Source organism: Pleurodeles waltl, chromosome 2_2, assembly GCF_031143425.1.
Source record: "Pleurodeles waltl isolate 20211129_DDA chromosome 2_2, aPleWal1.hap1.20221129, whole genome shotgun sequence".
NCBI lineage: Eukaryota > Metazoa > Chordata > Amphibia > Caudata > Salamandridae > Pleurodeles > Pleurodeles waltl.
In genome coordinates this window covers 1,126,741,431-1,126,749,685 of record NC_090439.1, presented here as the reverse complement: position 1 = coordinate 1,126,749,685, position 8,255 = coordinate 1,126,741,431, and positions in this window count along the sequence as shown.

The window sequence follows — 8,255 nt, the reverse complement described above, 5'->3', positions numbered from 1 at the left end:
GACGAGGCTGGGACTGATGCCTTCCCTCATTGGCTGACCTCAGGTGAGCCAATGAGGGAAGGCAGCAGTCCCAACCCTCCTGGGACCAGGAGGGTAAAGGTAAGTGTGTGTGTGTGTATGTATGTGTGTTATGTTTTACATTGAATGTTTGGTGCGCGCTTGCATGTTTGAGTGTTATGAGTGTTGTTAATGGATGTGCGTGCGTGCATGTGTGTGTGTGAAAGAATGAATGTGTGTGATCTTGTAAAATGAATGTTTGGTGCGTGCGTGCATGTTTGAATGGAATGAGTGTTGTTAATGGATGTGCGTGCGTGCGTGTGTGAAAGAATGAATGTGTGTGATCTTGTAAAATGAATGTTTGGTGCGTGCGTGCATGTTTGAATGGAATGAGTGTTGTTAATGGATGAGCGTGCGTGCGTGTCTGTGTGTGAAAGAATGAGTCTGTGTGTGTGTGTGTTTGTGTGTGTGTGTGTGTGTGTGCCCCGCCCGCCCCCCTCCCAAAGCTGCCGGCCGCCACTGGTGGTTCCCAACCTGTGGTCCGGGGACCCCTGGGGGTCCACGAAGCCTCCTCAGGGAGTCCACAACTGCTTAGAAAATTAAATATTAACAGATTATGGGGGTCATTCTGACCCCCGCGGGCGGCGGTCGCCGCCCGCCTGGAGGGAGCCGCCATATGGCCACGGAGGCCATTCTGGCTTCCCGCTGGGCTGGCGGGCGACCGCCAGAAGGCCGCCCGCCAGCCCAGCGGGAAACCCCTCCCCACGAGGAAGCCGGCTCCGAATGGAGCCGGCGGAGTGGGTATGTGCGACGGGTGCAGTGGCACCCGTCGCGTATTTCAGTGTCTGCAAAGCAGACACTGAAATACAAAGTGGGGCCCCCAGGGGCCCCACAACCCCCCATACCGCCATCCTGTTCCTGGCGGGCAACCCGCCAGGAACAGGATGGCGGTATGGGGTGTCAGAATCCCCATGGCGGCGCAGCAAGCTGCGCCGCCATGGAGGATTCTGCAGGACAGCGGAAAACCGGCGGGAGACCGCCGGTTTTCCTGTTCTGACCGCGGCTGAACCGTCAGAATGTCCTGAGGAGCACCGCCAGCCTGTTGGCGGTGCTCCCGCATCCCCGGCCCCGGCGGTCCTTGACCGCCGGGGTCGGAATGACCCCCTATGTCCCCAGCTTTCAGCAATGACTCATTGGGAGGGTCCCCAGATTCCAATAATGATCTAGTGGCCGTCCATGGGTTCCAGTAATGCTAAAGTGGGGGTCTACAGAAATCAAAAGGTTGGGAGCCACTGTTCTACAACACTGATGCATTGCATGGCTTGTAACACACATCCTCGGCCAGCATCGCCTTTACTTTACATTACAGGTGCATTGCAGGTCTTGTAACTTTCATCCGCGGTCATCATCGCCTTTACTTTACAATACTGATGCGTTACATGACTAATAATTTACATCCTCATCCAGCATCGCCTTTATTTTATAACACTGATGCATTACAGACCATGGGCCTCATTATGAGTTTGGCAGAGGGGATCACTCCGTCCCAAAAGTGATGGATATCCCGTCCGCCGTATTACAAGTTCCATAGGATATAATGGAACTTGTAATACGGCGGACAGGATATCCGTCACTTTTGGGACGGAGTGATCACCTCCTCCAAACTTGTAATGAGGCCCTATGTATTCATTCCAGCGTCCAAAACCATTGCATCTTGTATTCTTTGATTAAGAAATCACCACCACAAATGTGACACGTGAATTAAATTCTGACATTTCACCAGTACAGCCTGGGGTGGAGATCATGTGATACAAGTATTTTACAAGTACATTTTTCAACCCGATCTCTAGGCAGTGCTTAATTTGTAAATAAAAACGTGCCAGTGCTCAAATCCCTCCGCTTAAACATGTGGCCGCTGCAATTAAATGTGCGAACAAGGAATACTGAGGCGGCGTAATCCTGAAGCCATCCTGGGCCTCTTCAGTCCATTTACAGCCACTCCCTGCCCCTTCAGCTCACTCTTGCAGCTTTCTGCTTTCTCCCATTGTGACACTTTTTCGTTTTTCTCTTCCTCTGTCTTTCCCATCTGTGTCTTTTGCTCGCAATAAATGCTTGGGGCAGAAGAAAAGCCCCGGCCCTCAAAAATAAGTGCCGGTGCTCAGCACCGGAAACAACAAGCACAAATTAAGCACTTTCTCTAAGCGAGTCCTCGGTTGCTCACCCCACCGCCTGCTTTCTTTCTGACTTTCTAGCTTGCTCTCCACTCCTCCTCCCATTCCTTCTGCTCTGCTTCTCTCCTTTGCAGGCACATCTTCCAGATCTAGATGTTTCTCTTGTAGTCAGCATCCTTTGGCTGATATCTCCTCCCTTTGCCTCTCTCCTCTTGCTGACCAGTCACGCGCCTCCTTCTGTCTTCCCCACGATCATAGATCTCCCTCTCCTTCTCTTATCACCTCACGTGTGTAGTGTCTCTCTCATCCTCCTCCCCTGATCTTTGTTTCCCACTTTGTTACTCAACCTCCATCTTTCTCCCTTTTTTTTTACTTCTCCCCAGCTTGACAAATCCCAGGGGTTCGGCGAGAGGAGGGAAATTGAGGGGTGATGCAATCTTGCTGATTTCAGTTGACAGGCCCCGGAAAATAATCCTTCAGGCTCATCAATTCTGCCTCAAGACTAGAACGTGCAGAGAGGAATCTAGAGCCAGCCGTTGCCTCAAAACCTCCCAAATACAGTTCAGAAAAATCCTGCAACCACAACTCTGCACTCAATAACTACTATCAGTGAACTCTAGTCAAGTGCTGTCCCTCCAGGACCACCAGAAATCTTAAACACTTCGTAAATGACCTCTTACTGCCACCCCCTTCATTGGACACAGGCCACAAGCCCTGCCCCCTTCAATGAGGATTACTCAGAAATTATTCAAATTCATTCATTCAGAAAACGGAGGAGCATAGCGAAACTCCAGCTGATGAAATCCAACCAGCGTATCAGGATGTCCAAAAACATATGGAAATAATCCCCTTTCAAAGTCAACATCTGTAAATCCATTGTGGATGCGCTGAGAAGGTGGATTTTAACACTCACAAGGTCAGCAGCTCCAGCCCCAATTGTAAACGATTTCTGAATCTCCATCTTCATTGTAAAAGACTCTTGTTCATTTCTCTTTTATTGATAGTAAAGTTTTCTTCTTATCTTCATTGTAAATGATTCTTGAATCCATGCGCATCCTGTTTGTGTGTATGTAGATGCTGTTTGTATGGCGCAAGCCTAGCTGAGAGGAAGCAGGTCACTGTACAGGGTCAAAGGGGACCACACAGTCAACCAGTGTCTGGATTAGTAGTAGGTCGCTAAGACCAAGAGTAAACTTTTTCTGCAGTGTAATGTACTGTTCTTTAAAGAGGTTCGTCTTCCCTCAACTTGGATCAGAGTTGGGGTGACCTTGATGGGTAGGGGATGTTGTTCCTGGTCTTGGGTGCAGAGGTCGAGAAGGCCTTTGGCTTTGTTCTTCTTTTTTGAAGTTCTTCATCTCCAGTCTGATGGTGCCTGAGCCTGGGTGTGTCAAGCGCCATTGCCAATGGTGATCTTGCCAGCCAGACGCGCAGGGGCGCCAGTTCTCGTGTCCGTCGATGATGCTGCTGGTTCTGAAGGTGATGGAGGCTTGCAAGTGGAGTCCCGTTGGGTAGGGTGGGATCCGCTCAAGTGATCATATGATCTGGTGACCTTGATGAGGCATGCTGTGGCATGTAGGATGATCAGAAGTGGAGGGGCAATGTGGAGTCTGGGAGGCCCTGGAGCAGGGCATTGCTGCCACCCGGATGCAAAGTATGAGGGTTTGGGAAGCCGTTCTGACGTCATATTCCAGGGTAGACTGTTTTCTTGGTGATACTTGAGGGTGAGGTTGGTGTGTCTATTCTTAAGCTGAGTCGCACAGCAGTGGGTGAAAATTGGGGTTCAAGTCTGCCTGACTGTTTAGTTGGACAAATGAGCTATACTAATGTATTATTTAGGGAAACATACATCAAGTCAAGAATTTTCCCCACAGAGTTTGCCACAACCAAACTTGTTGGATGGTGAGTGGCTGAAATCCTGTTCCCCACCTTCCATTAGTTCCCCACAATATTTTTGAGAAGGTCAAGCCATAACACTTACTTCCACTAATGTGGCCTCAATTTAGTCTTTGTGGGGTGACCCTGCAACAGTACTCAGCCCTTCACCAAGTTTAATTAGTTCAGAAGATTCTTCAAAGGAGAAAAAGTCTGTTCTCACCTGTGGAGCAGCAAAATGAATAAAACCTGTTAATTCTTCCGCAATAATACTAGATGTAAAACCTTAATATCACAGAATGTAGGAGCCCAGGCTATCCTAACTCAAGGAAAATGAAAATACATGAAACACTAACACTTCATATCTTAAATTGTGTTTGTGGTCTATCATCACTGATTTTCTTTGTAGATAGTGTTCTACCAGCTCTAAGTGCACTCTAACAATTTGTGGTGTGCCAGGTTGGCCCATTAAACATGAACATACAGTGGAGATAGGTACCTGGTAAGATGAGAGCACCTCTCAACAACTCACTCTGACATTATGTCTCAAGCAGGAGTGGACAGTGATTAGAATGGTAACATCTTCTTCACAGGTTGAGCCTGGGACTTTGGGTTTCATTAGGTAAGACCCAGTGTGATCGATTGTACGACGGAACACCGACTTTAAAAACAACTAGTGCCTTAACAACGAGGTCAGAACACCGACCTCGCTCTTACTACTAATGATTTTACCACGAATGCCTTAACAACGATATTTCGTTGTAAAGGCATTCCTGATAAAAGCATTAGTAATAGGCACCATTCACCCTACATCCCTCACCCTACCCCCCCAACCCCATCCCAAAACCTAAAACCCCCCACCCCCACCCCCTCCCCAAAACCTAAACCCTCCACTTACCTTAGTCGACCCCTTCTCACCTGCGTCGTCCTCCTTCGTCAACTCCCTTCTTTGTACCTTAACCACGCATGTTCGTTGTTCAGAACATATGTAGTTAAGGCACAAAATAACAGAGTCGTGGTTAAAAAAAGCGTTGTTGCGCTTTCGTTAACCACGACTTTCGTAAAAAGAAAGTCGTAAAAAAGGATGTTTCCCAGTGTGAGCACCAAAATGGTCAACATGCATTCCTTGAGCATCTTGGCTGAGAGCGGAGGATTTTGGTAGCACAGGTGTAGCAGGTCCAGTGACACCGAGGCTCTGGTGTCCGAGGGGCCCACTACCATCATTTAATTTCAGGCCCTCGTTTTCTAGCCAGTCGGGGGACCGAGTGACCCATCTTCCTGTTTTTTTGCATTAGGCCTCACGGCGCCCACGCTGCACCAAAGGTACTGTTCAGCGCCACATACGCTAAGCATCCCAGGCAGATGTCATGGTCTGTTCTGGTAGCTCGGTGGGTCTGGGCATCCACTGCTGTTGCAGCTCCACTCTGTCCTCCATCATTCTAAGGTTTATAAAATGGACGCCCTTTAGTTGGATAAAAATAAAAGCCTGTTATCTGCTCCAGACAACAGCTTCAGTGGTGGAAGGGCACTTTACTGAACAGATTGTTGTGTGACAAGTGTTGTCCCTCGCAACCAAGGCCGCTAAACCACAGCAAAGCTGCTCATCTCTTTGCAGACAGGTCATGGCCATAATGGTCTGTATAAAAACGATCTTCTTCCCTCATATACTTTCACAGAATAAGGCATTCAGCTCGAATCGGGGAATGTACATTCCGCATGCTCACACAGTACAATCAAGGCACAGCCCTTATATTTTCTATTTAACTTAAAGTGATTTTATGTTCTAATTTGTACTTTGTAATGTATTAAAATGCATATATGGACATGAAACAAGTGAGAAATTCTGGTCAATTTTTATTCTATTGAGAAGGGACACAGACTTATTTTGTTGTTGCTTAATTCACTTTCTGCTCAGTTGTCAGTTTGCATATAATTGTTATGAGTTCGCACATGACAGTCTATGATCAGTGCTTTCTAGATTTGTGATTTAAAAAATGACTTACCAAAAATTCTGAGTTTGTGCTTGGTAAATTTCTCTATATTTCTAATTTCCTATGAGTCGTGAGGTTCAAAATTGTTTAAATGTGGGGTGACCTCGTTTAAAAAATCTCAGTATTTTGAATGAAGATTGGAAAATGAAATAAAAAGTGCAAGGACTACATCTACCATAATCCTATGGGTCATTACTTAAGGCAGCGTCACTGAAGACAAACGCTCATCAAAAGTTCTGTGCTGTTTTGCTCGACTGCAACCATAACCTGTTGATTTATTATGAAACCTGGAGCTTCTGGGGTCACTGGTTTGTGCCAAGGGGTTACTTCCTTGCTGGAAGACCGGTCAGGGTGTTTTATCCTTTGAATTCTTCTGCAGGACTCAAAGTTAGAACGATTATTTAGTGGAAGTGAAACATTATGATGTCAGGAGTGCAGGGGAGTAGCTACCATTGGTGCAGCAGGTGCAGTGGCACCTGGGCCAAGAGCCTGAGGGGGCTCATTGAACCCTGATAATTAATATACTTTACTACCCCAACAGCAGTCTAAGAGCACATTGACCTTGCTCGCACCGTGGCCCGTGGTATCCTTGCCGCTCTACTGCAGGAAAGGACTTTAGTGCAAACTGATAAACTGAAAGGAGATTATTTCGTTGAGAATTGGTCAGTGTATTACTGTTAAATAAAGACTGAAATTGACATGATAGATGCAAGGACTACATCTACCATAATCCTATGCGGCCTTGCCGATGGCCGCCTTAATGAAGGCAAACTCCAGTGAAAGGTTCTGTGCTGCTTTCTTTGAGCGCTTTCATACTCTGTGTTTTTGGTTCTCAAAAGTAATGTTGAGTCTCCAGGGGGAGTGACAAACCCTGGGTGTGTGGCAATCCACGGAGCTGGTTAAGTTTAAAATTAATGGGGCGTAAAATGAAGCCATGATTTTGTCTGAGCGAGTGCCCGCTCTGAGAATTTGAAAAAGTAGGGTAAAATGGGGCATTTTCCATCACAGTTTCATTTAAAATGAAAAAAAGCAATAGTTCTGACGGGGATTTCTAAAGGAACACTCATAAAATGTGTCAGAAAACTCCTGGTTGTTGCAGAAGCCTGACCCTTCCATGGCTGTGGTTGCTAGGAAAGAGGACTTGGAAATGGAATTTCCCCATGATTTTTTTTTTAATGGGTTCTCTTACATCCATGTGCAGGCTCACCAGGCTGATACATACTGTACTCGTATTCAGGCTTAAAACCACTCAAGAAGAAACCGTGATCCAGTGCTTAATTTGTACATAAAAACCAGTGGCGTCCGGCAGCTTTGGGAGGGAGGGGGGCGGGCGGGGCACACACACACAAACACACACACACAGGCTCATTCTTTCACACACAGACACGCACGCACGCACGCTCATCCATTAACAACACTCATTCCATTCAAACATGCACGCACGCACCAAACATTCATTTTCCAAGATCACACACAATCATTCTTTCACACACGCACGCACGCACGCACTCACATCCATTAACAACACTCATAAAACTCAAACATGCACACGCGCACCAAACATTCAATGTAAAACAGAGTGGGATGGGGTCAGTGATACTACTGACCCCACCCCACTCTGTGACGAAGTGTCAATGATTGACACTCGCTCTGGGCACTTCAGGGCTTAAGCCTGAAGCGCCCAGGGAGAGTGTCAATGGGTGACGCTTTCCTCGTCACCCAGGGGAGGGCCTCCAGGCACCTTTGCTGGGCCGAGGAGGTCACGCCCATAGGGGTCGTGATCTCCTCAGCCCAGCAAAATTCAGCTCAGGCAGCCAGGAGTCTGCGCATGTCTGCTCCTGGCTGCCTGACCTGAACATGAAGAGTGTCTGTCAGGTTGACCTTTGTTCAGCCTGACAGACACTCTTCATGGGGTGTGGGGGCGTAGCTCCTCCGCCCTAAAGGATGGGCCGCCACTGATAAAAACGTGCCAGTGCTCAAAGCCCTCCTCTTAAACACGCGGTTGCTGCAATTAAATGTGCGAGCATAGAAAACTGAGGCAACGTAATCCTGAAGCCATCTCGGGCCTCTTCAATCCATTTACAGCCACTCCCTGCCCCTTCAGCTCACTCTTGCAGCTTTCTGCTTTCTCCCTTTGTGACGCTTTTTCGTTTTTCCCTTCCTCCATATTTCCCACATGTGTCTTTTGCTCGCAGCAAATGCTTGAGGCAGAAGAATAAACTCC